Consider the following 26285-nt stretch of genomic DNA (forward strand, 5'->3'; position numbering starts at 1 on the left):
AATAATGAGAAACCATGGCCATGGGCAGGGCAAAGGTGCTGCTGTTTGACACAGAGGGGGACTAGACCTGCTTGGTCCATCATCTTTAGATTTGCATTTCTGCTTTCATTTCATTGCCCAAACACTGTAAGGAGCAGCAGACCATTGTAGAAGTTTTTTTTTTTTTTTTAATATAAGTGTAGCCTGAGTTTTTAATAATCAACCCAAGGTAGTTCCTGTCCTGTGCTGGGTTTATTCCAGAGTGGCCATGACAGAGCTGCCAGGTAGCACCTGGTGGTGATGACTGTGACTGTGTGTGTGACCTGTAGAGCTGGGGATGCTGACAAGCACGACAGGGCTCTCAGTTCCAATTGTTCTTTTCAAACCAAGAAATTACATCCTGCAATGTGTGGCATAGTCTGTGCAGAAGCTCACATGTGAGCAGAATCAATGCTTCCCAAGTGATGTGAGATAAGGGAGAGCATGGGGAAGTGGAATATCTTTATTACTTTTTTCAAGGGAAGATTATTTTTCACTTTTCATTTCCTCTTGCATTTCCTTTCTGTATTTGAGCTTTAACATTAAATTTGATTCTGTCTTTATAGCATTCAGGTGAGGACTTACATATTTCATCAGGATTGTCTCTCTTGTTTTCAGAACTTGAAGTCCCAAACAATATGAAGCAGTCACAGCCGTGTATGCATCTGGAGTCCTTTCATCTGCTCCAAAGAGGCACTTTCCTTTATTCCTATTCACTCTCATTACTTAATTTCCTAAAGAGGCTGCAGCTCTTCAATGCCTGAGTATGTATGTCAAAATGTCCCACTAGGCTCTTCCACTTTGTGAAACAGTATATCCCGTTTCCAGAGCTGAGGAAATACATTTCCTTCATTTGAGCTAATTACCCTTTAATAAATTGGTTTTTTTCAATTATCCTGACAACCTTGGTTTTGACAGCTCCATACTCACTGGGAAGCTCCTGCACCTCTGCAAACACCTTTTTTCCTTGAGACTTCTCTATCATCTATCATATCTTTCCTAGGAAGGACTTTTATTTGGGGCTTTTCTTATGTCTGCCACCAAAGGCTGGGTGTCAGCACACAAAACACCAATTGTGAGGTTTTAAAATACACCTGGTTTACAGGCCCCTCTCTGAAAGGTAACGTGTGGCTTTGCAGGCTTTTGGCAATCTCCACAGGTGAGCTTGTACTACCTGCCCTGTCCTGTGCTAATGTAACTTCTATGGCCAAGTTTTATTAAAAGAGTCATCACTTGCATTGTCTGAAATAGAAGCTTAAAGGAAGCATTAGCAAAGATAAACTACCAGGAGCACTGCTCAGCTCTTTCTAATCTGAGAGTCACTTAACCTATCCGCAGGAAAACCCACAGATTGTCTTGCAGGGAGCTGTTTAGGAGAGCTTTCACTTATGACCAGATACAGATGAGACCAAACTCCAGTGTCTGAACACTGTTCTCCTTCCTCCTCTGCACTGTTATTGGGCATGTAGGAAGATGGGCTTCCCCTTTCCCTCATGCTCCTGAGCCTCCTCCACGTTAGCAGCTGGATGAGCGAGCACAGCCCCCACTGTGCTGGTTTGCTCAGAAACTTTTCCCCAGCACTTCGTGGTGTCCTCTGAGGGTGTCTTATGAGGCTCAGGTCCAGGGGGAGAGTGGTCCTGTGCTCAGACACTTGGTCATCTTGTGGCTAAACCAGAAATGTCCTGTGTTCCTGCACAGGCTTCTTGATGCTGTAGGCTGCTAATTGCACCTTCCTACCTCTTGGGAATATCTTGAAGAGGAAGCAAGGAAGCATGTGACTGTGAGGTGTTGCCATGCCTTGTGATGGAGGAGGCAGCAAAGACTGAAATCCAGACCAGTTCATAAGAAGAAAATACTATACCAACACGAGGGATGATATATTTATACTTAATGAAAACCCTGCATTTGAATCCTAGATCTTACTAAACCTGCTTTTTCCCCCAAACTGCTTTACTTCACCTGCACAAAAGTCATGAATGCTATCTATCCCACCTCTCCTAGGGGCTGTCCTGATGCAGCCAGTCATCTGTCTGCTGCAGAAATCCCACTTGCAAGCTGAGTGATCCTTCTTGGTTTCAGTTTCCATCAGCTCTAGGTGAATGACAGCACGACTCCCCCCAGCCTCCATTGGAAAGTAAGAGGCTCCTGGCTCTTTCTTTTCACCATATCTCACCAAGAATTGCATGCTTTACAGTAAAGTTTCCACTTCCTTCACCAGCCCTTTGCTGGTGACACTGGGTAAGATGCATTAATTTGCTGGGGACCTGCAGACAATGTTGATGCTACTCCTTTCCTAACCGCTGCTCTGAACATGTATCTCATTTTAAGGTGTAATGAACCTCTCTAAGTTTTTCCTTGTCTCATATTCCACTCTGAACATTTTTTGGCAGTTACCCATGACAGTCTGATGGGAAAGAAGCTTTACTAGAAGAGTGTATCACCTGCTGGTAATTTTTTCCTCTTTTGTGATGAAAAAGCTCCTGTTGGGTATTTATCACCTGGGCTCTTCTTCAGGAGAGAGAACAGACTGGTTGGCAGCAGCTTCCACACTAACAGGCTGTCAAGTAAATGGGTCTCATGGTCCTTTTAGGGACACAGGAACTGTGCCTGCCTGGCTCTACAGGTGACAACAGCTGCCCTGTCCTGCTGGGATGGCTCTTCTGCAGGTTCATCAGCTTGCCTCAGTTTGATTCTGGGTTTTGTAGCTGTTTTGTTACTGATTTTAAGGCAGCCTCAAAACTGCAGGTGTGCTCTCCTGTTGATAACTCTCTTGCCTCCAGTTAACACCAGATACCAAACTGTGGGGAAAATTAATGGCACCTGCAAATTCTGTGCACTTAAATACTGAGATGCTGCATTTGCAAGTACAATGAGGTATTTTGGTGTCTGAAGCCTCTGCCTCATGTATCTGCATATCTTAAGCATGTAAACAGCTGGAATTTGCTTGGCTTGCAGGCAGGCAGGCAGGCAGACAGGCTGGTGTGGCTGTGCACAGTGTGGTGGGGATGGCTCCTCAGCATGTCCAGTGGCACACATGCTTGCCAAAACAGCAGCTCCTGCTCTCCCCTGTCCTCCAGTGGCTTTGGGAACACTTCTCTATGGTTCTCTTCAGCACACCTGAGTACTGCTGAGGACTCAAAATCACCTTGAACCTCACTCCAGGGTATTCTAGCCCAGTTGAGATGCTGTACCAGAGCCAGAAGGGGAGATTTAGGCCCAGGGGACTACCTGGCCCTCGCTGAGCCCAGAATACCCTTGGTCACTTATGAAGAGGACCCATGTGCCCTCAGCCAAGGGTGCAATTTTCTGGAGCCCACAAGGGCTACATTGCCTGGGCTTTGCAGAAGGGCAGTATGTGCGTGGTGTGCAAGCAGTTAAATCAAGCAGGGATGTGCTGTGCACTCCCCTCCCTGTTGTTTCCCTCCAGCTAATCTCAAGTCATTTTGAAAGCTCATATTTTGATCTCACTGTACACAGAAAACATAACAGCTCCAAACCCTCATTCTGACAGCACACAGGAAGGCCATTGCTGTGTTCTCTGTCAGCACACATGGCTTTCTGTCATGTTCTGGGGCTCTGGTCAGCAGGCAGAGCTCTCCTACAATGCTCCCAGGCTGGCAGGAGCTCAGGCAACTCCAACACCCTCACATCCCACCCAGTGGGATGTCACACTGGGGGAATACAGATAGAGTTTGCTCCCTGGACCTATGTTCCCCTCAGAGACAGGCAGTGACAACAGAAGCTTCAGCAGCGGGCCAGGGCAAGGGTGTGTGGCTGGCCAAGGCAGCAGATTATCCCAGTCTTGCTCATGGCAGCCCTGAGATATTGCCTATGGGGCTGTTGGGGTGGGGCCCAGGAGGCCTGCTTGGGGAAATAGAAACATTGCTCATAGGAAACAAAATTATATGTAGGCACCTCAGCTGCCAGATTGCTTTGTGGGTGAGTGGCAAGGCTCATGGTACTGACCTATCTCTTGGGCTCTCTGCTGCCCAGCCAGGGGCCAGAAGCCCCAGGGACACATGGAGTACAGCACATGGCAAATCGTTATTTTAATTCTAACCTTCAATTGCAGGAGCAGCTGCCTGTCCCCCAAGCTCCTGTGCCCTCCATCCCATAGGGGTACAGCTGAAGAAGTGCCTGCAGTTCCTCCTGCATCTGAGGCTGGCTGGCTTCTGAGCAGATCAGCCCTATGCCTGGCCAGGGGATGTCAGCTGCCTTTGCCTGCCCCCATCTCTTCGCCTCTCAGAAAGGGCCGAGGCTGCCACCTCCTCATAGTCCAGCTGTGGGCAGTGCTGTGCAAGGCTGGCATTCACGGCTTCAGCTCGTCCCTTGCACTGGATAAGAAGGAGATGTATTTCCAAAGCTGAATTGCTGAGGAAACATCAGGTTGAGCACGCAGGTGGGACAGGCAGAGCGAGCTGCCGTGGGGGCTGTTGCTCCGCAGGACAGACGGATGATGTGAAGTCATTAGACAGGCGAGTGAGCTGTGTCAAATAGAGCAGAACTGCCTGCAAATGCAAAAAAATCAAGGTTGTCAGGGAAAGCAGGAATAGAGAAGGGATAAAGAACTCAGCATTAACCTCCTCTTGGGAAGAGTGTCAGGGCAATAATAACTTGCCAGGGCTTTGATTTCTGGTGAATGCCTACGATGTAAGTGATTTGTTCACTGCTGGTGGAAGATTTTGTTGTGGGTAAAGAGACCAGGGGAAGCAGCCCACGCTCATAGGCTCTCTCCAGATAAGGAACATATTTGATAACTAATAAGGAACATTTGATAATGTGGCATCTCTGCCTTCTGAGTGGGGAGAGCTTGTGGACTGCTCTGCACAGGCAATTCAGTCCAGCTGGCAGTATGCAGGGTCCTTTATTACTGAATCTTATGATTATTGTAATTTTTGTTATTATGATTAGTGCTATTTGTTATTACAGACACCTGCCAAGACACACATGCCGTTTTTTCTGCCTTCTTAAATGCCGGTACCTAGAGTTTGTTCACTGTGAATCTGTGGACACATATTTGAGTAAGCCACAGCTTCTCCTGCCAGAGTGCCAATGTGGGGGCCTTTATAAGGGATTTTTCAGAATGAACTGAGCCAGTGTCTTGTGGAGTGTGTGTCTGCATCCATAAAACAGACTGCCATTTTTTTACCTGTCTTGCCCTTTCCTCCATAAGGCAATGTCCAGACCACATAAAATCAAGCTTCAATACATGGAGAAATGTGTTTCTCCATACGCTTTTATATGTCCAAGGCTTGGTGTCTCACAGGGCTGCAGGCTGTGTTCTTTTGAGTCAAGTTCTTGATACAACCTGGGAAAGTCAGAACTAACAGACTTTAAAGTGGTGATGTTTTCAGGTGCAGAAAAGCTGGCTAAGACCATTTGGTATCCTCTGTATGAACTTGTGCCCTGGAGCATCGAATGCGATTTGGGAATCAGGTGCCCAACGCTATTCCTAGAGAGGGTCAGAGCCAACCCCGCTGCAACAGGTGGGCAGCCAGGGCACAGGCAGGAAGGAACATTGCTGGCGAAGCTTTTGCAGACCCTGACTTACAATTTATTCTGTTTTTTCTGGCAGAAGAGGTGGACTCGTTTGATCCAGAAGATGTCTGGACTCGTTTGATTCGCCAGGTGGAAAGAGCCAGCCACGGTGTCGGTGTCGGAGTCGGAGTCGGCAGTGCCTGAGGTCTGTGTGCCAGCACAGCACAGCACCCTGCTGGCTCGGCCATCAGCCCTCCCTGAACCTTTCCAGGTGCAGGTGGCACCGGCTCTGAAACACAGCAGGCACCACGATGGCAGGGGAACCGCAGGAAAGCCTGGGTCATTGATGAGGCTGTTAGCGCTCTCTCAGTCCTTTCATGTACAAGTCCTTACGAGAAGACACTGGCTTAATCTCAGCTCAACTGGAAAAATGCCGATGACTGGAAATGTCATCAGCTGCCTGTGGGCCAGGCTGGCCCTGAGCTGATAAGGAGCAATGTAAAATAAAAATGTCAACGCAAAGCTGGAGAAACACAGAGGGTGGTTGCAGCTCTTCTCCATCCTGTAGGAAGCAGGGCCCCTCTGTTACCTTCTAGGAGCTGAACTTTCCCTAAAGCTTCAGTGACAAACTTTGCTCTTCCTTAGAAAAGAAAGGTGGCTGCTCCCAATGCTGCAGAGAAAAAACTGAACTCTTGCCCCATTGACTTAAATAAAGATGGTAAATAAACTTCTGTTGCTTTCTTTAATTTTTTTAGGGAAACTCTCATGATGTTCTGTGCTGCAACCTTGTTTTCTTTAAGCACTGATAAATGGTGGGGGAAGGAGACCCAGCCAGGAGAAGGGCTGATCCACCTCCCTCTCATCTGGAGTATGGGCTTCAAACACCACCTGGACACTAAATTTGGGCAGCAGCTCCCCTTACCTCATGCCAAATGTGCTCTCAGGACTTCACAAGAACACCAAATACTGTGCCCTCTGGTCAAAAAGCAATGATAGAAGTGACTATCTAACCTCCTCTCTTTGGTGGGAGGGATGTGTTAATTCTCCACGGAGAATGGGGTGCACAGCTCAAACCTTGGGACTTCTGGAGCAGAGCAGTGTCTGAAAATGTCACCTAGGCCTTGAATCTGTCTGCATTCCTTCTCCAAGTTTACAGAGAAAATAAAATCAAAAATATCTAGGGAACAATACTTGAACAGCCAGCAGATTATAAGTAACTTACTTATAAAAGCAACCTGTAAACTTTTCCATGAGTTAGTGAAGAATCTTTGAGAGAAAGAGCCAGAGAGAAGAGACGCAAAGAGTGATTTAGAAAGCCAGCAGCTGTTATCAGTGCTGTTTTTATGTCAGTAAAGCACTGGGGTTTAGAAAGGGGGAGAAGATGCAAACATTCCTCACCCCACCGAATTCCTCGGCTAAACTCTCACCCTGGGATGTGCTTGCTCTGCCCCAGGTACAGCAGCCATCTGAGTTGATGTTATCGTACCTTGGCACGCCAGCCCCGGTGCCAGCTCTGCCCGGGAAGGCCCTACGGGATGCAGATCAGCCCGGCGTGACATTCGTGGGTGATTCTTTTTTCTGGGGCCGCGTGTGCAGCGGGGGGACAGCCCCTTGCCACCTAAAACCACTCTGCCCGGCCGAGTTCCCCGCTCCTTTCGGCAGCACGGGCTCTCCTTGCCTGTCATTATGCCCAGGAGCCTTCTGCTGCCTCTGGTCTCCTCTGCACCGACACGGGCCCTGTGGGCAGCCGAGCGGCGGCAGGGGCTCTGGGCGAGGGCTGGCAGCCCTCGGAGGCAGCGCTGTCCCCGGCAGCGCGGGGCTCTACAGACCGGCCCGGCCCCGCTAGATGGAGCTCGGGGCTCACGCACCGAGCGGGCCCTGCTCTGTGCCCGCCGTGCCCGGCCCCAGAGCTCCGCAGTCCGCCGGGCCCCGCCGGTGCCGGCCCAGAGCCCGAGGGGTCCCGCCGGTGCCGGCCCAGAGCCCGAGGGGTCCCGCCGGTGCCGGCCCAGGGCCCGAGGGGTCCCGCCGGTGCCGGCCCGGAGCCCGAGGGGCCCCGCCGGTGCCGGCCCCAGAGCCAGAGGAGCCCCGCCGGTGCCGGCCCAGGGCCAGAGGAGCCCCGCCGGTGCCGGCCCCAGAGCCCGAGGGGCCCCGCCGGTGCCGGCCCCAGAGCCAGAGGAGCCCCGCCGGTGCCGGCCCAGAGCCCGAGGGGCCCCGCCGGTGCCGGCCCCAGAGCCCGAGGGGCCCCGCCGGTGCCGGCCCCAGAGCCAGAGGAGCCCCGCCGGTGCCGGCCCAGAGCCCGAGGGGCCCCGCCGGTGCCGGCCCCAGAGCCCGAGGGGCCCCGCCGGTGCCGGCCCCAGAGCCCGAGGGGTCCCGCCGGTGCCGGCCCAGAGCCCGAGGAGCCCCGCCGGTGCCGGCCCAGGGCCCGAGGGGTCCCGCCGGTGCCGGCCCGGAGCCCGAGGGGTCCGCCCGGCCCGGCCCGGCCCGGCCAGCACCGAGGCCGCGCCCTGCCCTCTCCTGCTGAAGCCGGACAGTCCCTGCGCTGGGGAGCTGGAAATGTCAGTGTGGGGCTCGGGGGGGCAGCCACGGAGGCGTGGGCAGAAGACGGGTGTGGGACAGCAGGGGGAATGATGCGGTGGTGAAGGTCAGCGTGACAAATGTCATCCTCGCTGTCAGCCACCGCCACGTGCCTTTGAAGCGCTGTGGCAGAGATGGGCTTTAAGGAGGGATGCGTCGGCACAGGGAGAGATGGCCTGGCAGGCACTGAACTCCTGATGTGTAGATGTAGGAGAGAAGAAAAAAGCTTTGTTGAAAAGCTTGCTTTTTGAATGGATAATTTAATCAGTAACATTAGGTCCTTCCAATTATTTCTTTCCATGGGTACTTCCTATTTATTAATTTACTTCATATAAATCCATCAAGCAGTTGCCACACAGCAAGTAAACAAAAGCACCCCAGAGTTTTCTTGGGAAGGCATAAAAGTAATCGAAGAGGTTAATTATCACTGTTAATTAATTGCTTAACAGATTTGGCTGTGCACAGCATCTCCCTTGGTACTGGAAAGCCGGGGCCATGGGCTGGGGTGATGGCAGCAGCAGGGGCACCAGGCAGGGTGCCACTGGCAGGCCACTCACGGAGGAATGATGGTCGGGGATCAGCTATCCAGTCTGGGACAAGGAAGTTTTGTAGAAGCCTCAGGACACCAGGGGTGTGTCCAGCAGCGTATTTCCTTACCTTCCAGAGTGATTTGCTTAATCAGCTATGGCTTCCTGTTCAATCAAGCAGCTCCTTTGGTGGGGCAGTGGGGCCGGAGGGGTTGCCAGGCCCCTTGCCTGGGACCTTGGGGAGAAGAAGGTTCAGAGGCTGGAAAACTTTCTCTGAAGGGAACCCTGAAGGAAGTTTAAACTAATTTAGCATAACAAAGGAAAGGTTAAGAGGTGACTGGATCATCATCTCTATGTACTTATTTAGAAATAAGCCTTCTGGGAGCAGAGAGACGTTTGATTTAGAGGACAAAAGTATAACAATACACAATGCCTGAAAGATGAAGACAGGTAAAAATGGGGTGTCTTCCCTGTTAATGCTTAAGATTCCCTGCTAATATATTTGGAAGGACGGAAGAGTTTCCATCCTTAGGTATCTACAAATGCAGATTGTAGATCTCTCTAAGAGACAAGCTTGGGGTCAGACAGAAATTATGGGATTGTGTTTCTGTGCCCTGTGTCTTGCACGAGTTCATATGAAATGATTTTATCTGATCCTTTAGCTTTCAGATCTATAGATCTCTTCGTAATAACTAGCAACCTCCACAAATGTGCTAATTCCATCCGGTAGTTTGCAGATGACCATAACATGATACATTTTGTGTTTGCCTCTCCCCAAAATGTGGTTCCAATGTACATCCAGGGCCTCTGTACCACTGCAGACTGCAGAGCTCCTCGTGAGCACCTTTTCCCTCAAATGGATTTCAGTGATGCAGCATTTTGCTGTGCTGGTTTTCTGCCCAGGGATGGCTGAAAACTTGTTGCTGCACAGACTGGTTAAAACATGTTTTGTGGTCCAGGCTCTGCTGTTTACTCAGGGCTACTGAGGTATGCAGTATCCCATCATCTGCAGAGACCATAGGACTTTATTTCTGCTGAGCTCTGGCTAGTCTGAAAAGTGACTATCACTGAATTAGCGGGAACAAATACCTGCTTTTATAGAAAATGTTACAGTTTGGGAGAAGGAGTCCTCTTCCCCCAGAAAAGTTTAGGTTTCTGCTGCGTAAGTCTGAGTTTGCCTGATGAGGACATGTAAAAGCTCTCGTTTTTCCAAATCCTCCTGATTTAAGGCAGCTGCATGGCTTGAATTTCTTCTCCTCGGAGTCCTTGAGCTGCTCAGCTGAGCACTGTGTTAATGCTGGGCTTTGAATTTGCTATTCCTCCCTTGAGTGGCTATGCTCTGTTGCCCAACCATGAGGTAGTTCCTTGGCTGGTGAAAATCAGTTTAGCTCCACTGCCTTTGCTCCTCTGTCACATATCCTGGCTTACAGCATCTCCCACAGCCTGGCACCCCAAGGCAGCCACCTCAGCAACCTCACTTGCCCCCAGGGACCGTGCAAAGGAAGGTGAGGTTTTGCTGGAGTTCCAATTAAAGCCCAGTTGGCTGAGGCAGAAATTTGGTGGAGCAGTGCTGTTGTAATCTTGGTCCCAGGGCCAGGACTGGATGCTCATATTTCCTACTCTTTGGAACAGGCAGGTGAAGTGTTGCTCTCCATGAGCCCCCTCAGTGCTGGTGGTGTGGAGCATTCGACCCGGTGAACGTCGTGTATGAGCAGTACAAAGGAAGGCAACATCCCTGCACTAGGACCTTGACTTCAGCAGGCTTCCTGGTGGATTCAAACTTCCAGCATGACTCAGGGTATTGCAGTGAATCTTTAAGATAACATCTTTTGCTTGCCAGCATGTAGGCTGGCTGCCAAAGGTGGGGGAGGAGATCTGTTATGAGTCTTTTGTATGTGCTCATAGTAAATAGATACATGCCAAATTGATTACACTTGCCTTTCTATTTCTCCACTAGGAATTGAAGGAAAGGAAGAAGTAGTCCCCTGTGGTCTGCCCCAAACCACTGCCTCACACGCTTGGTTTCTCAGGTGATTGTAGCTGCCCAGTGGTGCAGCCAGCACACCCCCCAGAAACAACAGCATCAGGATCCAGATTTTGCAGCGTGGATTGAGATCCCTGACTTGCTGGGCAGGATGCTCTCCCACACTCCATGTCTGAATGTGCTGCTGGGCGAGAGAGTGCTGGTGTCCCTGGTGACAGGTGAAGGGAACCAGGATGCAGCCAGACAAAGAGACATGGGGTGCTGCTGGCTGAGGTCCAAGCTGCCCATGGCAGGGACACCCTACCTGGCTCAGCCCTCATTCTGCAGAGCTGAGCAGCATGCTGGGCCAGCTCAGCTCCACCTCATGCCCTTAGTCCTTGCCTACTTGCAAAACACCCGGACAGCGTCAGTTTTTGATCTAGTGTCTCACTGCCAAACCATTAATTTTTCCAGTTTAAATGCTTAATACAATGGCCTTATTTTGAAGTGTGCCAGCTGAGCTGCCTCTGAGCTGCTTAGGACTGTCATTTCCAACTGTTCTCTGGCAAGATGATTTCTCAAATGATTTTAAAAAAAAAAAAATCAAAGTTCTGACCACATCTGTGGCTGCCTTTATCTCTGGGAACAGTGAAAATTAGCTCGGAGGCCATCAGGTGCTTTCTGAAATGGAAGTCTTCTCCTGCAGACGACACAGCTCCTGGTAGTGGAAAGACCAGCCACTAATGTGGCTCTTGCTGAGATTTCTGGCACCAGTGTTCTGTGGCTGAGTGAAAAGAGCAGCCTAAAACCACCTGATTTAGGCTGTTATCCTAAATCAGCTGTGGGTTCTCTTCACACACACCATCCAGCTGTGCTGATGCACTGGCAGGCTGACCTGGTAAGGAGATCTATAGTGTTAGTGAGTGGTTTTACTTAAGTGCTTCTCTTTTCCTATTAGTTCTTCCTAGACTTCGGTATTGGTCCTCCACCCTTTCCTAGCGCAGCTGGCAGAGGAGGCAGCAACACAAATTTTTGCTTCCATGGCAGAGACCAGCTAAGACAGAGAGCACATTTGGTGCCTTCTCTGTGACATACCAATGAGGTTCTACTGGTGTACTGCAGCTGAAGCTCTGTTCCCATCATCTCTAGGAAAAGTTGATTAGGTCCAGTGGATTGCTGACTTCTTTTATGAAGAAGCTGTAAAAAGTTTTTTCTTCTGCTAGTGCTTTTCTCCTGGGAGTTGTTGGCAGCGAGAGAGAGGCGAGTGTCTCAGCAATAATACATTTCAAAGTTATTATGCCAGCAGAAAAGAAACACAAGGGTTTGAACTTGGTAATATATATTCTTTTATGACAGGACAGAGCTCTAAAGGGGCCCTCCTGCTGTGCAGACCTCTCTGGGTTTGCAGGGCTCCTGGCTGGCTGCACTGTGGGGTGACGAAGGCTGCAGCTGGAATCCAATTTCAGGCCTAATCCTGAGGGAGGCTTCTGCCACTGGGTTGGCTGGGGGAGATGGGATTTGGATGGTACTCGTCTGTCCCTTGGGCATGTCCTGTCTTCTGACAGTGGACAGACAGGGGCCCTTCTAACTACACCTACCAGTGGCACATTCAGGTAGCGAGCAGTGCCACCGAGCCTGAACCTTTGTGCTGCTGTGGTAATGGTAGTGCTTTCACATAGGAAATGAGTGTTTTGTCATCTGAGACCTCTTATTTTTGTAATGATTAACCTTCTGCTAATGATTTGCTATAATATTGGGTGACATTGAGTGCTGCAATATTGATGTTTAATGTGTTCCAAAGCAAGGGCTCAGGAAGCAATAAAGATTTACTCCAGCTAATGTGTGAGGGCTGGGTTGTCCCTGGGCCCTGTGCTCACTGATGGCCTGACATGTTTGCCGTGGTGTGGCAGCATCATCTAACAGAAGCTGAATTTCTGGCTAATAATTTAATGAAGGCTTTTCTGTATTTCCAATTACTGGAAAAAGCCATGATTCTATTCTGATATGTGTTATAAAATCAGCCCTTTGTACTAGAAGGAGCCAGGGGAGAGCACTTCATATCTCTCTTCTGGCTCCTGATCAGTCCTACAACAAAGCCTGCCTGCCCCTTGACAACATGCTGGGCTGTACAGAGGTGCTGCCCATGAGTCTGGGAGGCAGCTCCCAAATGGAGGAGAGTAGCAGAGGCAGAGCACCTAAAAGAGGCACCCACCCAGCCCCAGGACCCTCCATGCCGCACACATGGCTGCGGTAGATGGAGCTGGCACAGGCTGACACCACAAATAAGATGGCGTGGGAGGAAAACTTGGAAGGACAAATTACTGTGAGTATTGATTCCCCTGACTGCTTGCAGAGGGATTTCATTTAGCAACACTGCCAATGACATTATGTGCAGCATCTTGTCCATGGCTGGTTCAGTGGCATTAAGAGAATTACTTTGGCCTAATGAATAGGGATAAGAATATTTCAACCTCCTCCCTGGAAAGTAATGGTGGATCATCAAGTGTGCAGCCAAGTTCAGGTCTAGTCACTTGCCAAGTGAATGCAAATGACAGGTTGTTTTATTTAATGGATGCCATGGCGTGTTGGCCAAAACTGTTGTCTCTTTTCTTTGCAGATTGGTTTTCTCCCCCCTCTTCTAAATCAGATGTTGTCTCTGCTCCTGATAGGCTTTTTTTTCTTTCAAGCAGAAGACATTTTTGCTGACTCTTGCACTGAAATCTGTCTGTAGATTGCACCAAAACTCCTCTATCAGCTGTATTTTATGCTGTGCTAAGGGAAGAGGCAGAAGCTGGTATGCTGGTAATGGTCACTGCCAGCCTACAGTGGGGCCACAGCTCCCTGTCTCCTTCCAGCTCAGAACCAGTGAGATGCTCCATCGATGTCACTGCTGCCCCATCACTGGGACCACGGAGACATTGTGGAGTCCTACACTCTGGCACTGGACCATTTGCTGGCACGGTGGCCTGGGAGCACCTGGGCTGTGGTGCACTTGGGTTTGTGTGGAGCCCTTGCTCTTGCAGCACTCCAGAACCTCTGCTGCAAGCTGCCATTCAGCCAGTGCCCCACAGCTGCTCCCCTCCAAAGCCTTTCTCCTCTGGCATGGCTCATGGAAATGCTGCTCATCCCAGCTGCTGTTGTTGTCAAGAGGTTTGCAGGGGTGAAAGTTCCTGTGAATGGCCAGCCCCTCATTTGCTGCACACTCACTCAGTCCAAGAGTGAGGTGGGTGCTCTGAGCTGCAGGGTCCAGATGGTGCTAAAGCACAGCTGCATTCCCAGCACAGGGCCCAGCCAGCCAAGGCCAGGGGCATTGCAGATGGGAGCTCCCATTCCATCGGGGCCTGGATTTAGTGCTATACATACAGTGACTCTTTGAACACAGGCTGTGCCTCACCATGGCTCACAAATTAGATCAGCATGAGATAAAATATCATCACAAACTAATATTTTCAGATGGGACACAGTGTTTTGCTTCATACAGCAGTGAGGATTTGCAAGGGTCAAGGGTGAGCTTTTTCCCTCTTCTTTTGTAAAACCACCAGAAAGTGTTTGCAAAGTAAACTCTGACATTTCAGCTAGACTAGTCACCTTTCAAATGAAATGGCTGTTACTGCTCACTGGCAGTTAATCCTTGCATGGAGATTTTTGCTTAAAGAGCTGGAGAGAGGTGGAGTTTTTACTTATTTGTTCAGAATCAGAGTTCTATCCTAATTAATTTTTTAGTTGACAGGTTTCTGCTTTGTTTCTCCAAGTGTTTTGATGTATGAGCAGAGATGTCGCACGGGATGTGTGTTTGCAAAAGAGGCTGATGGGAAAGATCAAAACTGATTTGTTTTGTTTGCAGAGAAAGAGGCACCAGATCTGTGCAACAGGGCAGGGAGTGACTGAAGGCCTCAGACACCAACATTTTCAAGCTGAAATTGTGACTGTAAGCTGCTGACCAAAGCCCTGCTGACCTTGCAGAAGCCACAATTTCATGTCAGATGTCTGTTACATCCTGGTGCCCCCCTCCCAATCTGCCCTGAACAAAGTAACTCAGCACAGACTTGGGAATGAGCCCAAGGACTTCTCTGTCTCCAAGGCTGAGCACAGAAGGGGCTGCTGAGCGATTTAGGAATGAGCTGGGCTGGGAGAAATGCTAGACAGGTCTCTGACCGTTTGCAAATAAGCTTCAAAATCATGCTTACAATAGGGCTGCAGAGCTGCCTTTTGACTGGAACCATGCCTGGAAAATGTATTTCCCAAGTGGGGACTTCAGCCATTACAAATCCCTGACTGATGTGGTCGAGGAACATGGCAAACACATGACCCATTACCATGATCCACAAGGCTGGATCCTGCTAATGTGCTTGTTTAACCCTCTCCAGCACTACCCAGAAGCTTCTGCCTCTGAGTGTCTCCAGTGTCAGCCCTTCCTGGTGCAAACCCCCATCCCCACAGGCACAGGCAGATGGGAGCTCCCTGGAGGAGAGCTGGCCTGGCTGCTGGGAAAGCAGCAGTGAAGAGCATGGGAACAGGCAAGGAGCTGTCTGCACTACTCCCACGAAGCCTGGGAGTGAGTGCTTGCTTTGAGAGCTTATTAGGGCAGTGGCTTCAGTGCTGCATAGGGTGGGACAGGGGATTGTCACCTCTTTCCTGACACCTGACTTCTGAAAACTATCAGTCCCCCTGGTTCTCTTTTTTCTGCCTTGCTTGCTTGCAGCCTTTGTCCTTCATGGCAAGCTGTTGCCAGGGTGGAGGACTGTGGTGTGGAGTTTATGATGGTCATCCTATTTGGGCTCCATAGCAAAACCTGTATACTTTATGGGCATGGTGTCATGGTTTTGGGGACCTTTAAGGGCATGGGCACCATGTGAGAAGCTCCCTGTCCCACCCTGCAGTTTGCTGAGAATGTTCACCTCCATAGGCAGACAATGAGCTGCCATTGTCCTTCACAGGCTGTTCTAACTTCTTTCTAACAGGGCTCCAAAAGCACAGTCTGCCTGGAATAATTGTCATCCACAGCAGCATTGTGGCTGGGCCTGAAGCTGGAGCCAACTGAGGCACTGGCTGAGATGCACAGACATGGAGCCGGGTGCTCTTGCCTTTCCAAAGAGCTGTGCCACTGTGTCCTGATGTTGGCATAGGCTGGAATTGTCCTTGGTGAATTTAGAGGATGTTTTTACACAGTTGTGGCTGGGAAGGATTGAAGAGGGTTTCTTCATCTTTTTAAACAATAGGTAGCAGCAAAATCCATCCCCTGCCTCTTTTAAAGACAGCTCCTTTTCCTGATGGGTAGATAGATATAATGAGATTCTCAAACTCGTAAATCTGCTGTGACTTTATTGCCTGCATCTGTTGGAGATGATATGAAGAGAACTTCATACAGAGAGGACTCTTGAAAGGTTACAAAGGGAACCAGCAGCCTTCAGAAAATCTTCATCTAGAGAAAGCAGCCAAGAAAACCCACGTAGAAGAAAGCACTTGAGCTGGATGAATAGGTGTCAAGGATGAATGCAAGTGACACCGGCAATGGGGCACCTTGTGAAAGCAAACTGAAGCTAGTCCCCATGTGGGACAGCTGTGGTGCAGGAGCCAGCCTGTGGCTGCTGTGCACAGGCTCCAGCCCAGCAAGGGGTTGGCCAGCACCCCTGCCCTCCCACACAACACCCCTGTGCTGACAAGGTGGGGTGCAAATGGGGCAGAGTGGGAATGTATTGTGGCTTTTTTATTTGCCCTTTGGTGAATGTTGCTCCCATTTCAGCCTCTGCCCCGGGGCAGGGACACTGGTAAGAGGCATCCCTGTAGCTTAGACCCTCCTCCAGGTTTCTGGGTCTGCCACAGTGGTGGGGTGATGGAACATCATGGCCCCACCATATCCCTATGCTGCTCCACCTTCCCTCTGGGCTCTCAGAGGGTCACCTGTGGGACTAGGGATGTGGGAATGGAAAGGGCTGTAGGAAATGGCCACAGAAATAAACTGCATGTTATGCTGGTTGTTAGATCAGTGGGGATCTTAGCAGCACCCAGCTGTACTTGTTGAGGAGCCTTGGTCCAAGGACTGGCAAAACCCTGGAAAGATTCCAGTAGCTCCTGAGCAGGGTGGCTGCTTCTCAGCTGGGCCAATTTGCTCAATATGGCCGTGGCCAGGAGAGTGGCAGGAAAATGAGATGTCCCAGCCTGTGCCTTGCCCAGGACCAGTGGCCAGGAAGCTGTGACTGCCAGGCAGGGGACTGAAAATAGTGAAAATGGGCTGGAGATGATACCAGAAGGTGCAGCCTGCTCCCAGAGCACAAGCTGTCAGGCAAGGTCATGTCTATAGTGTGATACAATGATGTCCTCATGATGTCATAATGCAAGCTAGCAGCTATTTTAGTGGCAGAGCTAAGACTTAAACCTTCCACTTCCCATTGCAAGGGGGAAGATGTGTTTGCTATCTTTCCTGCCCCAGGTAGCCTCTGCTCTTGCTGGCACATCACCCTTGCTGAGACAGGGAGGCAATCCTGAAAGCAGAGCTGCAAGTGGGGAGGGAGCAGATGACATCTTTAAGCTGTGATCATTGAAGAATATTAACTGCTCTTGGGCTTTGTGACTGCCAAAAAGTGATGCTTGAGCAATGTGGCGCCAGGAATCCTGAAGTCACTTTTGTAGCCTTGGAAAATGCAGCTGCTTTGGGATTTCAGCCCAAGACGGCTGTTATTATCCACTGTGCAGAATGAAGCTTCTGTTGGGAGCTTTTACAAAGGCCATCAGTCTTCCCAAATAGTGGTTGTTTTTATCACCTGGCAGTAATGATACTCTCTGGTCCCTTTAATATCTGAGTGTGTTCCCAAAGTGAGACCAGGAAACTCATTTAGGGCTCGCCCCCTCCGAGGGAAACAGCTTACAATTTTCTGCCAGGTAGCCCTACCGTTGTGAGAATGGGCTCGACTCACCTAATAAAAACCTTGCTGACAGACACGACCTCCTGGAGGTTTATCTGAGTCGTTTGTTGCGGACCAGAGCAACATATATCAGGGCTGAAATAGGTGCCAAGCAGCAATCCTAATGCACGCCGTGTCTGCTGTAATTGATTTGCAGGCAGGACAAATACCCGGTGGAGAGCACAAGGGGCCCTGCCTACTCTCCCAGCTAAAGTGTTATAACACTGTGTGAAATCGTATTGCTGAAGCCCGTGGCTAAAATCCATCTTGTGGCCTGGCTGGTTGTAAAGCTGCATGATCCAAAATATCCCCATCCCTGCATGAACTGGCTGGGGCACTTGGGCTTCAGTTCAGAAGGAAACATATTAAAAAATGGATCAAAAGTTATGACTCTTGCCAATAATGCGTGTGCAGCATTGCATGGGCACTGGCTTCCATTTTTTGCCAATGCAGTTTTATTGTTCCTCTAGGTCAATATTGAATGAGGAAAGGCTTAAAACTTGAGAAAGCCATTTAAAACCACAGGGAGTTATGAATTTTAGGGATGGCTAAAGTTGATGGGGATGGCTTGGTGTGGCAGTGTGGTGTAAAGCAGGTGGTGGCTCTAGGAACATCCCAAATTCCCTACACAAGGAAACAGCCTTAAATGATCATCTGGCATCTACTACATACATGTGGGGACAGCTGTGGTACTGCCTCCCCTTTGCTCAGCTGGGGAGCTTGATGGGAGGTGTCCCTGGAGGGGTGTGAAACATTACTTGACTCCTCTAAGCAGTCTCCCCAAAAATACAGGCTGGCTAGGGAAGCAGGCAACAAAGAGAATCTGCCATCTCCTGTGAGCTTCTTAATTTCATCAGCTGTGCAGGGCTGCTTCACCACGCATCCCCCCCGGCATGGGATCAGGCGGAATTAGAGATTTGATCCTTGGGAAGGGCTGGGGGAATGTCTTATAGTGTGAAACTGGAGGAGCTCAGCTTGTTTAGCTTATTAAAAAGAAGATCAAGAGGTGACTTAATTGTGCTGTGTGAGGTACCTTCATGGGGAGAGAAAGGCAGGTATTAAAAAGCTGTTTAATCTAGAGGAGAAAGGCATCGCACGAGCCCGCGCCTGGAAGCTGAAGCCAGACAAATTCAAATTGTGAATCAAACAGACCTTTAAAAAAGCGAATGTTAATAAAGATTAAACTACCCAGGAGAGCCATGCATTCCCTTGCCTTTGATATATTTAGACACAGACAGGACACATTTCTGCCCCATACACTTGAGCCAAGCAGGAGTTACCGGGCTTGGTAAGGAGTAATTGAATGCCAGCCATGGCCCTGCATCAGGGAAGGTCAGGTGAGATGATCTAATGGTCTCTGCTGGCCATCAGTGCTCCCATGCCTGGAGGCTGTGATTTGTGTGCCTGTGATCAGGCAGCTGGCAGGGACACAGCTCTACCAAGAAAAATCAGTGGAGAAACACAAGGAACGTGGCACTGTGTCAGAAGGGATAAGAAGACAAGTGAAGACTGATCTGTATGTGGAGAATCAAAATACTAGAAAGGAAAGGCTTTTAGCCAGAAAAAGGCTTTTTATTAAAAAATCATTAGCAGACATGTACATTTTTTGTGCTTAGCTACCCCTAATTTTCCTCACAATTCATTAAAAATAAAACCATTCCTCAAGTTTCATGTTGACCAGGAAATCAAGGCATTGATATGAAAGTCTTGTTTAGGGAAAGACAAAGACAAGTCATATCCCAATTTCAGGTAAGTAGGGTACAGTGAAACAATACCTGAAAACCTCAGAGACGCGCAGGAGTGACTCAGGAACAACTGCTCACTTGGCAATGCTGAAGTATGTTGTGAACTTTTTTTCCTCTTTATTTTTATGAGCCACTCCCCAAGGCTGGCAGTTGAGTACAAATGCAGAAAGGAGCTGCTCATAATTTTTAATAATATTTGGATTCTGCAGAGCTTATCTCCTGCTCTGTGCCCTGAGTCCCTGTCCTGGCCCTGGGGATGGCCTGCTCAGAACAGGATTCTGAGATGCAGCACAGAAGTGTGGAGGGATGCACTGGGCCTCAGCTGCTCCCAGGCCAAGTGATGGGCTCCTGCAGCAAAGGATGGAGCCCGAGAGAGGATCTTGCTGAGAAGTTGTTGTTCAAGGTGCTTTTCATAATATTTAAAAAATGTGTTTGCTTCCGCTTGCAAATGTTCAAACATCTTTAAAGTGTCTGTGATGCCAAGCTGCTTCTCGCCCTGTTTCAAGAGAAATAAGCTTTCTTTAAAGAAAAGGAGCCACAAAAAGCGCAGCGAGCCCAAAGTTAACAGCGAGCAGACCGAAACTAAATTAACACCAGCAAGATTTCAGCTGCCCCTCCGAAATATTGTGTCTCACGGCAAAGGGTCTGCGAAAAGATGGGAGAACAGATTGCTTTAGCGCATCTTCTTGGTGTCTCTGCAGCACAGATGAAGCTCAGGCTGGGTCCCCTTCCCCTTGCCAAGCCTGCAGTGAGGACTCACAGCCCCCAAAAGTGGACATTCGGAGGGGCAGGCTCGGCAGTGCCATGGACACCCATGGATCCAGTACCACAAGGGGATGCGACTTGGGACACTGTATCCAGAAAGTTTAGAGAAGCATCACCTACAAAACCAGAGTGTGAGCCCAAAAAAGAAGCAGTGAAGGCAAGGGACAGGGAAGGAGAGCCTGGTCCTTCTGTACTGCCATAAATTGGAGGTGAGAGAATGGGAGCGTTAGTTGTTGGCCATGGTGTCACAGCTCCGTGTGGATTACATTGGCCGGCTTCAGTGATGAAAATAGGCAGCCAGCAGTGAGTTCCTCTTTGTAACAGAAAATAGTCAAAACAGCTTGAAAACTATTCATAATGAGAGCTCTGAGAACAGCCAATTCTACACACACGGAGTGAATACTGTCATTAAGCACTCTTTGGATGACAGTCCCAGCAGTTCATTATCCCCCATCACTGCTTGGGGAGGGTGGTGGAGGAGAGAGAGGGGGTAAGTTTTTTTTCAATAATCCTTTTTTTCTTTTTTCTAAATTAATCTCCACTGTAAAGCAGAGCACCAAAGGAGCAGTATAAAGGCAGCATCCTGCCTCACCAGTGACCTCTGATGCTGGAGCGTGGGGCTCTTGCAAAAACCAATGCCACCAAAAACACAGTCCCAACCTTGATTTTATTTAATTTGCTAATGGATTGTATTTATCCTTTCCTTTTTTTTTTTTTTTTTTTTTTTGGTATGGTGTCTGGGTGTATCTTCTTCCTCTGTAAGTGCAAACAAAAGTTTACTTTTAACACCCTAGATAACATTTCTGACTCATATTAGGCAGTGCGTCCAGCAGATGTGAGCTCCAGCCTCACCACCCATTCACCATGAATGATGCAGCAGATGCTGGGAGCCTCCTTCTCCATGTGAAGATACTCTCCTGCAGGTTGTGCCTTCTTTGTGTGGATGCAGGTGGGTGTCTCGGGCTGTAACTGTGAAGCCCCTCTGTGTGGGGACTGCGGGGCAGGGGGACATCCAGGAGGAACAGGTCTCCCTGCCCTTGTCCTGCAGTGGACCAAATCCTGTAGTTCCCTGTGCTTAGGGAAGAGGTGCAGGATGCTGAGCTGGGTATGGGAAATGGTCTGGCAGCACTGTCCATGTTTGCAGGCCGTGCCAAAGTGTATCCTGCCTAGGCTAAATGGGGATGTCAACTGGAAGTGTTTTATAATTAGTTTATAATTAGCCCCTTCTTTGAAGAAATGTTTGTTTCTGTCAGAGACTGTATTACAATGCACATTGGGTCTCCTAACCAGAGGTTTTTAGGATGTGAATATCCCTGCATGCCCAGAGGAGAACTCTGTGCCCTTGCCTGGTCAGAGGAGCCCAGTACCCTACCACTGCCATCCAAATTCACCAGGGCATCCCTTGGCATCAGGAGGAACACTTGTTAAAACTTGTGCAAATATTTCCCCAGCCTGCAAAGTCACCTGGGCAGCTGTGATGAGTCACTGTGGCTGTGTGTGGCTCCCTGCACTTCATCAGCATTATCTTGGCTTCATCTCCAGTATCTGGGGAAAGCATCATAACTTATTCTGGAGTCAGAATGCTGAATCTCTTCAATTTCAGCAACATTGCTGTGTTCACAACCTTGTCATTATCCTGAGGCTGATAACCTCAGGCAGAGGTGTTAATTTTTTAAGTCATTGAGCAATGTCCTAGTTGTGACACTGGATATCCAGAAATACAAGATACAGGAGCCCTTCCCATCCTCCCAAATCACTCACCAAACCCTCTACCTTTCCACCCAGCCTCACTGTCCTCCTCAGCCCTTGAAAGAGATCCTGATTTAGAGCTGCTCAGCAGCAGGTCCCATTACAGCCCCCTGCTCACATGCTGTGGTCTGGCATCGTTGCATGGCACGGACTGCAGAGCACTATTGGAATGGTTTTATCCAAGAGCAGAACACTGCTTGTTCCCAAGTGTGGCACTGCTCTGTTTTAATGAGCTTTGGACATGGCATTGTCAGCAGAGCCCTGGCTGTTTGATGATGGCCACTGGGGATAATTAATCCAGTGTGTGCCCAGAGCCCTGTGCCTGCCTGTGGCCCTGGCTGGGGCAATGCCAGCTGGGGCAATGCCAACAGCACGGATGGGCTGTGGCTGAGATGTGAAACTGCCTTAAAGGGGCTGACTGTTACCCATCTCTTCCTCTTAAATTGAGGCTAACATTGTTTCTAAACTCTTAGTCCAACTTCTTCCTTTAGAAAAAAGGAAAAAATAGACTATTTTTGAAAAACAGATTCCAAGTGGGATTCTGTGACTCACTCCATGATGCTACCAGGCCCAGATTAGGATGCTCCTTGCTGATACATGTGTCTGCACCTGGTGTCCACAGAGCTGGTGGGGGCAGGGGTGGGGCTCCTCATCCCAGGGAAAGGGCTCATGTGCTTTGCACCACCCCCTTCCTGGAATCCCCAAGGCACACAGCCTCATGGGGGTGCCTGGGGAAGGGTTAACTGTGCTGCTGCCTTTGCCTTTGGCCACTTCAGCATGTTTCCTTCATGTTTGTCCCAGCCCTTTGGAGTGTGCTGCTGCTGCAGCTGGAAGGAACTGCTTGAATGGCATTAAGTACTTGTGTATTTGCAGTTCAGAAAAGCAAGAGTTACTGAGATGGCTTTCCCTTTCCAGGAGGAAAGCCAGAACTGGAACTGTTTTTTTCTTCCTCCTTCTTTCCTCTAAACCAAAACAGTTTTTAAACTGCTTCAGCAGGTAACCACAGCCTGTGTGTCAGAAAGAGCTATGGAGAACTCCTTCTGCTTCATGAAATTGAGGTGACACATCTGTCACCCTCCTTGACACAATTGGTCCGCCACGTGTTGGCAGGGAAGCGGCACCTTCCTGACATTGGGATTTTCTTCCAGTGGCAGCAATGGGCAGTGGTAAAGGGACAGCCTGTGGCAGGAAGTGGCACAGCTTTACTGCTTATCCCCATCCTCATCTCTGTCCAGGCTGGGAGGGCTGGTAGGGCTGGGAGGCCTCAGATGTGCTTTTGGCTCAGGGTGTTTAGGCAGGGCCACCACCACCTGGGAAAGCACCCCCAGAAGGCTCCAGGCCAGGTTCCCATCACCCACCTTGTGTGGGTGCACAGGGGGATGTGGTGAGCACAGGGATGGGTGCCACAAGCCACATCTGCTTGGCTGAAACAGCATGTGTCACCCATAGGGAGCACCAGGCCTGGTTTTCTATGTGTTTGCAGAATATCTCCTCATCCAACAAAATAAATAAATGGATAAATAAGAATTGCTGGGCGAGATGTGGTGGCAGGGTGCCAGTCTCAGCACAGCCAATTCATTTTCAGTTCTCATTAATTTGGACTGACCTTTGCTCACATTTCAACCATGAGCACGTTCAAAACAAGGCAGACATTTAACTCTGTTTTGGGCAACGTTACTCTAATGTGGCTTTTTTTTGCATAGCTCTCTCTTTTATGGTAAGCAAATGTACTGCCAACTTTTCTCTTGCTATGTACACCAGCGAAGGGAACCAGATGCTTTGTGTTTTCCTCCGAAATGTATCTGAATGTTGTTTTTTGTTTAGTGTTTCGGAGGGAAGGCTGGCTTACAGACAGCATTTCATAAAGCCAGTCCTCACTGCACGCTGTTTCCCAACTTACAGCGGCTCCTGGCTGCGGCTCCTGGCTGGATTTGCAGTCTCTCCTCACACTGTGGCAGCAGCCCTGAGGCGCTGAGGGGCTGATTCCCAGCTGTCCCACTCTCAGTGGGGCTTGGCTGCCTCTGGGGGAGACCCCACTGGAGGGGTCCCTAGTGAGGTGTGGTGAAAGGTGTGGGGCTGGGCAGGCTCGTCCCACTGACTTCTTGCACAATAGACCATCCATAGCCTGGCCCCGTGCAATGGCCATGGCTCTTGAGGAAGCTCTGGGATCAGCCTGGAGACACATCCCAGGGGGAAAAATCTCCAGTTTAGTAATGGGGTTTGCTGGTGGTGGGGAGCAGGATGTGGGGTTAGCCTGGTGAGTGCTGCTCTGCCTCTGGAAGTGGAGGAGTTTCACTCCCGAAGACAGTGGGGCCGTATGAGGCTGTCTGTGCCCACCCCTCTGTGCCAGGGAGCTCGGAGCTGGTGTTCTGCATGGTGGGGGCTGCTCCTCCTCCTGTCCGTGCAGACCTGAGCTGTTGAAGCCAACTTAAGAAATTCTTGTTGTGCAAGGAAATCATGCAGTCTTGGGCAAGATTGTCAAAAATACCTATGCCACCAGGGCACTTCTGGCCATTTAAAATAATTTTCCTCCTCTACCTCCATCAGTACTTCTGCTGCTATTTTTATAATCACTCTTCTGCTTTCAACTCCTTATCTTCTTTAGCTTACCCTCTCCTTTTCACACTTCATGCCCTAAAATCTTTTCATCTTTTTTTTTTTTTTTTTTTTTTTTTTTTTTTTTGTCTGATTGGGCTTTATTTCTTCTCCTCTGCCAGATTTATGTGAGTTGTCAAGTCCAGCAGCCGTTTGTCTCTGCCTGATGACAGACTTGTGTCCCACCCCCCTCTGAAAATCAGATTCATGGCTGTTCTTTAAGGCCCTTTAATATTTTAATGCTCTGACTATAAATTCCATTTTCTCTAAGCTTCAATCCTTCTGCGGGCCTTCCCGCGGAGGGCCGGCGGCGGCCCCCCCGCTCTCCGCCGTGATTTGCGGTGTGTCACAGGCGGCGTTTGCCATGGCTTTGCTCCACGCACGGGAGAGGAGGGCAGGGGAGGGGAGCGTAGCAGGAATTCGCTTTTCCTTAAGCTCAAACGATTCTTCAAACCTTGACAGGAATTGACTTTTTTTTTTTTTTGCTTTCAAGACATGATTTGTTGTGGGCTTGTTGTGCTTTTTATTAAAATGCTCTCGTGGAGTGCTTAGAAAGGTTGGCTTTGCACAGCCTCTGCCTCCTTCTTTAATAAATGCAGCCTCGGCTTACAGTTTTTCCCTCTGATGTGTCAGCTGGGGGACTCGCTCTCCATCTCAAATACACCCAGACTGCTTAAATCATCCTTATTTCTCTCAGAGGGAAGAGAGACTTTTGCTCTCCAAAACTTTTCACACCCTAAGTTAATAAAACTTCTCTGCTGAAAGGGATGGATGTGACACTGTGCTGAGGATTTCATGGCCGAGTGCTGGATTATTGCAGTAGTGTAAAAGGCTCCCCAGCCTTGGTAAGCACATTAAATGTCTTCTTAAAATATGAGGTTGAAATGCATTTGGCAACGGCTGCGTTGCTCAATACAGCCCATCACTGAGGTGTCCTGTGCCTCTGCTGAAACCACTCTGCTTGGGAGTGTGCTTCTAGGGCTGCAGAGAGAGCTGGGCTGGGAGCCAGGGCACAGTTACTCTGTATAAACCTGAGAGACCATGAGGGCAAAAACAGGGCTAGAAATTTTGAGTTTTTGTAAAGAAGTCAAGTCTGTTATTAAACATGAGATTGGCAGCTGATCCAAAGGGTGACAAAGCAGCCCTGCACTGCGCCAGGAGGGACCTGATAGGAAATTATCAGCAACATCTGGGACAGCTATTTTCTCTAGGTTTGTAAACATTTAACCAAGGAAATGCTAGCAAAGTCTATTGCAGCAAACAGTCCTGAGCCACCAGCATGGGTCGGCTCACCCTGCAGCCCTCCACCCACTGCTGCAGCTCAGGGAAGTAGAGCTGGATTTCTTCCCTTGATTTTTGGCCAAGGTGGGGGTAGAGCTGCTGAGTGTTTAATTCAGTGCTTTCCATTTTGGATATTAGTAGTGCAACTGAGTTATGACACAGGAGCTGAGAGGGGAGTCATTCTCTCTCAACACATTCAGGATTAGTTATTTTCCCATTAAACTGCTTTAGACACAGTGAGATTGTTGCCTCAAACGGGTCACTGCATGTCACAGGAGGAACATAGATACGAAAGCCTAGTCCTACCTGATTAGTGTGAATGACAACAGGGACCTATTGAATTCAATGCAAATTTTGCTACAGATGTATACAGACCAAAACTCAGTGTCACCCTCTGTATTTACATCACAGGGCTCTACTGAGTCACCACAGTAAGGCTGGAAGGACACAGCAGGGACACAGCAGTGGTGATACTGGCTGCAGTCAGGTCCCCAGTGCCCAGCTCACCAGGAGTCAGCACCTGGGGGTTCACCAACATGTCTCATGGCCAGGTGAGTTTGTCCATTTGGGATGTAAAGAGGGAAGATGTGACCTATTTTGATACAACTGTTGAACAGAGCCATTCAACTTTCATAGGAAGGGGTCATTGGGAGTTCCCCAATGGAGAGAAAGTGCCTTTATGGGTGCT

At 49.4% G+C, this 26285-nt stretch overlaps 1 protein-coding gene and 2 long non-coding RNA genes across 13 annotated transcripts in view; 2 read left to right on the top strand and 1 right to left on the bottom strand.

Moving 5' to 3' along the window:
* Nucleotides 1-6223, top strand: part of INO80D (INO80 complex subunit D) — a 59706-nt gene extending 53483 nt beyond the window's left edge. For 7 of the 11 annotated variants that reach the window (XM_086897476.1, XM_086897486.1, XM_086897485.1 and 4 more), the window contains exon 13: nucleotides 5594-6223. The gene's annotated coding sequence lies outside the window, so the exon portion shown is untranslated. Of the gene's footprint in view, nucleotides 1-5372; nucleotides 5505-5593 lie in introns of all 11 variants that reach the window. The other 4 variants (XR_015289188.1, XR_015289190.1, XR_015289194.1 and 1 more) reach the window with 1 other exon arrangement.
* On the bottom strand, nucleotides 460-7433 carry LOC147652219 (uncharacterized). The gene is made up of 2 exons (XR_015289195.1): nucleotides 5168-7433; nucleotides 460-4526 (listed from the first exon to the last, which is right to left on the bottom strand). It is a non-coding gene; the product is annotated as an uncharacterized LOC147652219 (long non-coding RNA).
* A 529-nt stretch (nucleotides 7434-7962) lies between these two features.
* On the top strand, nucleotides 7963-17502 carry LOC147652220 (uncharacterized). The gene is made up of 3 exons (XR_015289196.1): nucleotides 7963-8051; nucleotides 10230-10395; nucleotides 10555-17502. It is a non-coding gene; the product is annotated as an uncharacterized LOC147652220 (long non-coding RNA).
* The last annotated feature ends 8783 nt before the right edge of the window (nucleotides 17503-26285 follow it).

Source organism: Cyanistes caeruleus, chromosome 7 (genome assembly GCF_971803275.1).
Source record: "Cyanistes caeruleus chromosome 7, bCyaCae1.hap1.1, whole genome shotgun sequence".
Taxonomy (NCBI): Eukaryota; Metazoa; Chordata; class Aves; order Passeriformes; family Paridae; genus Cyanistes; species Cyanistes caeruleus.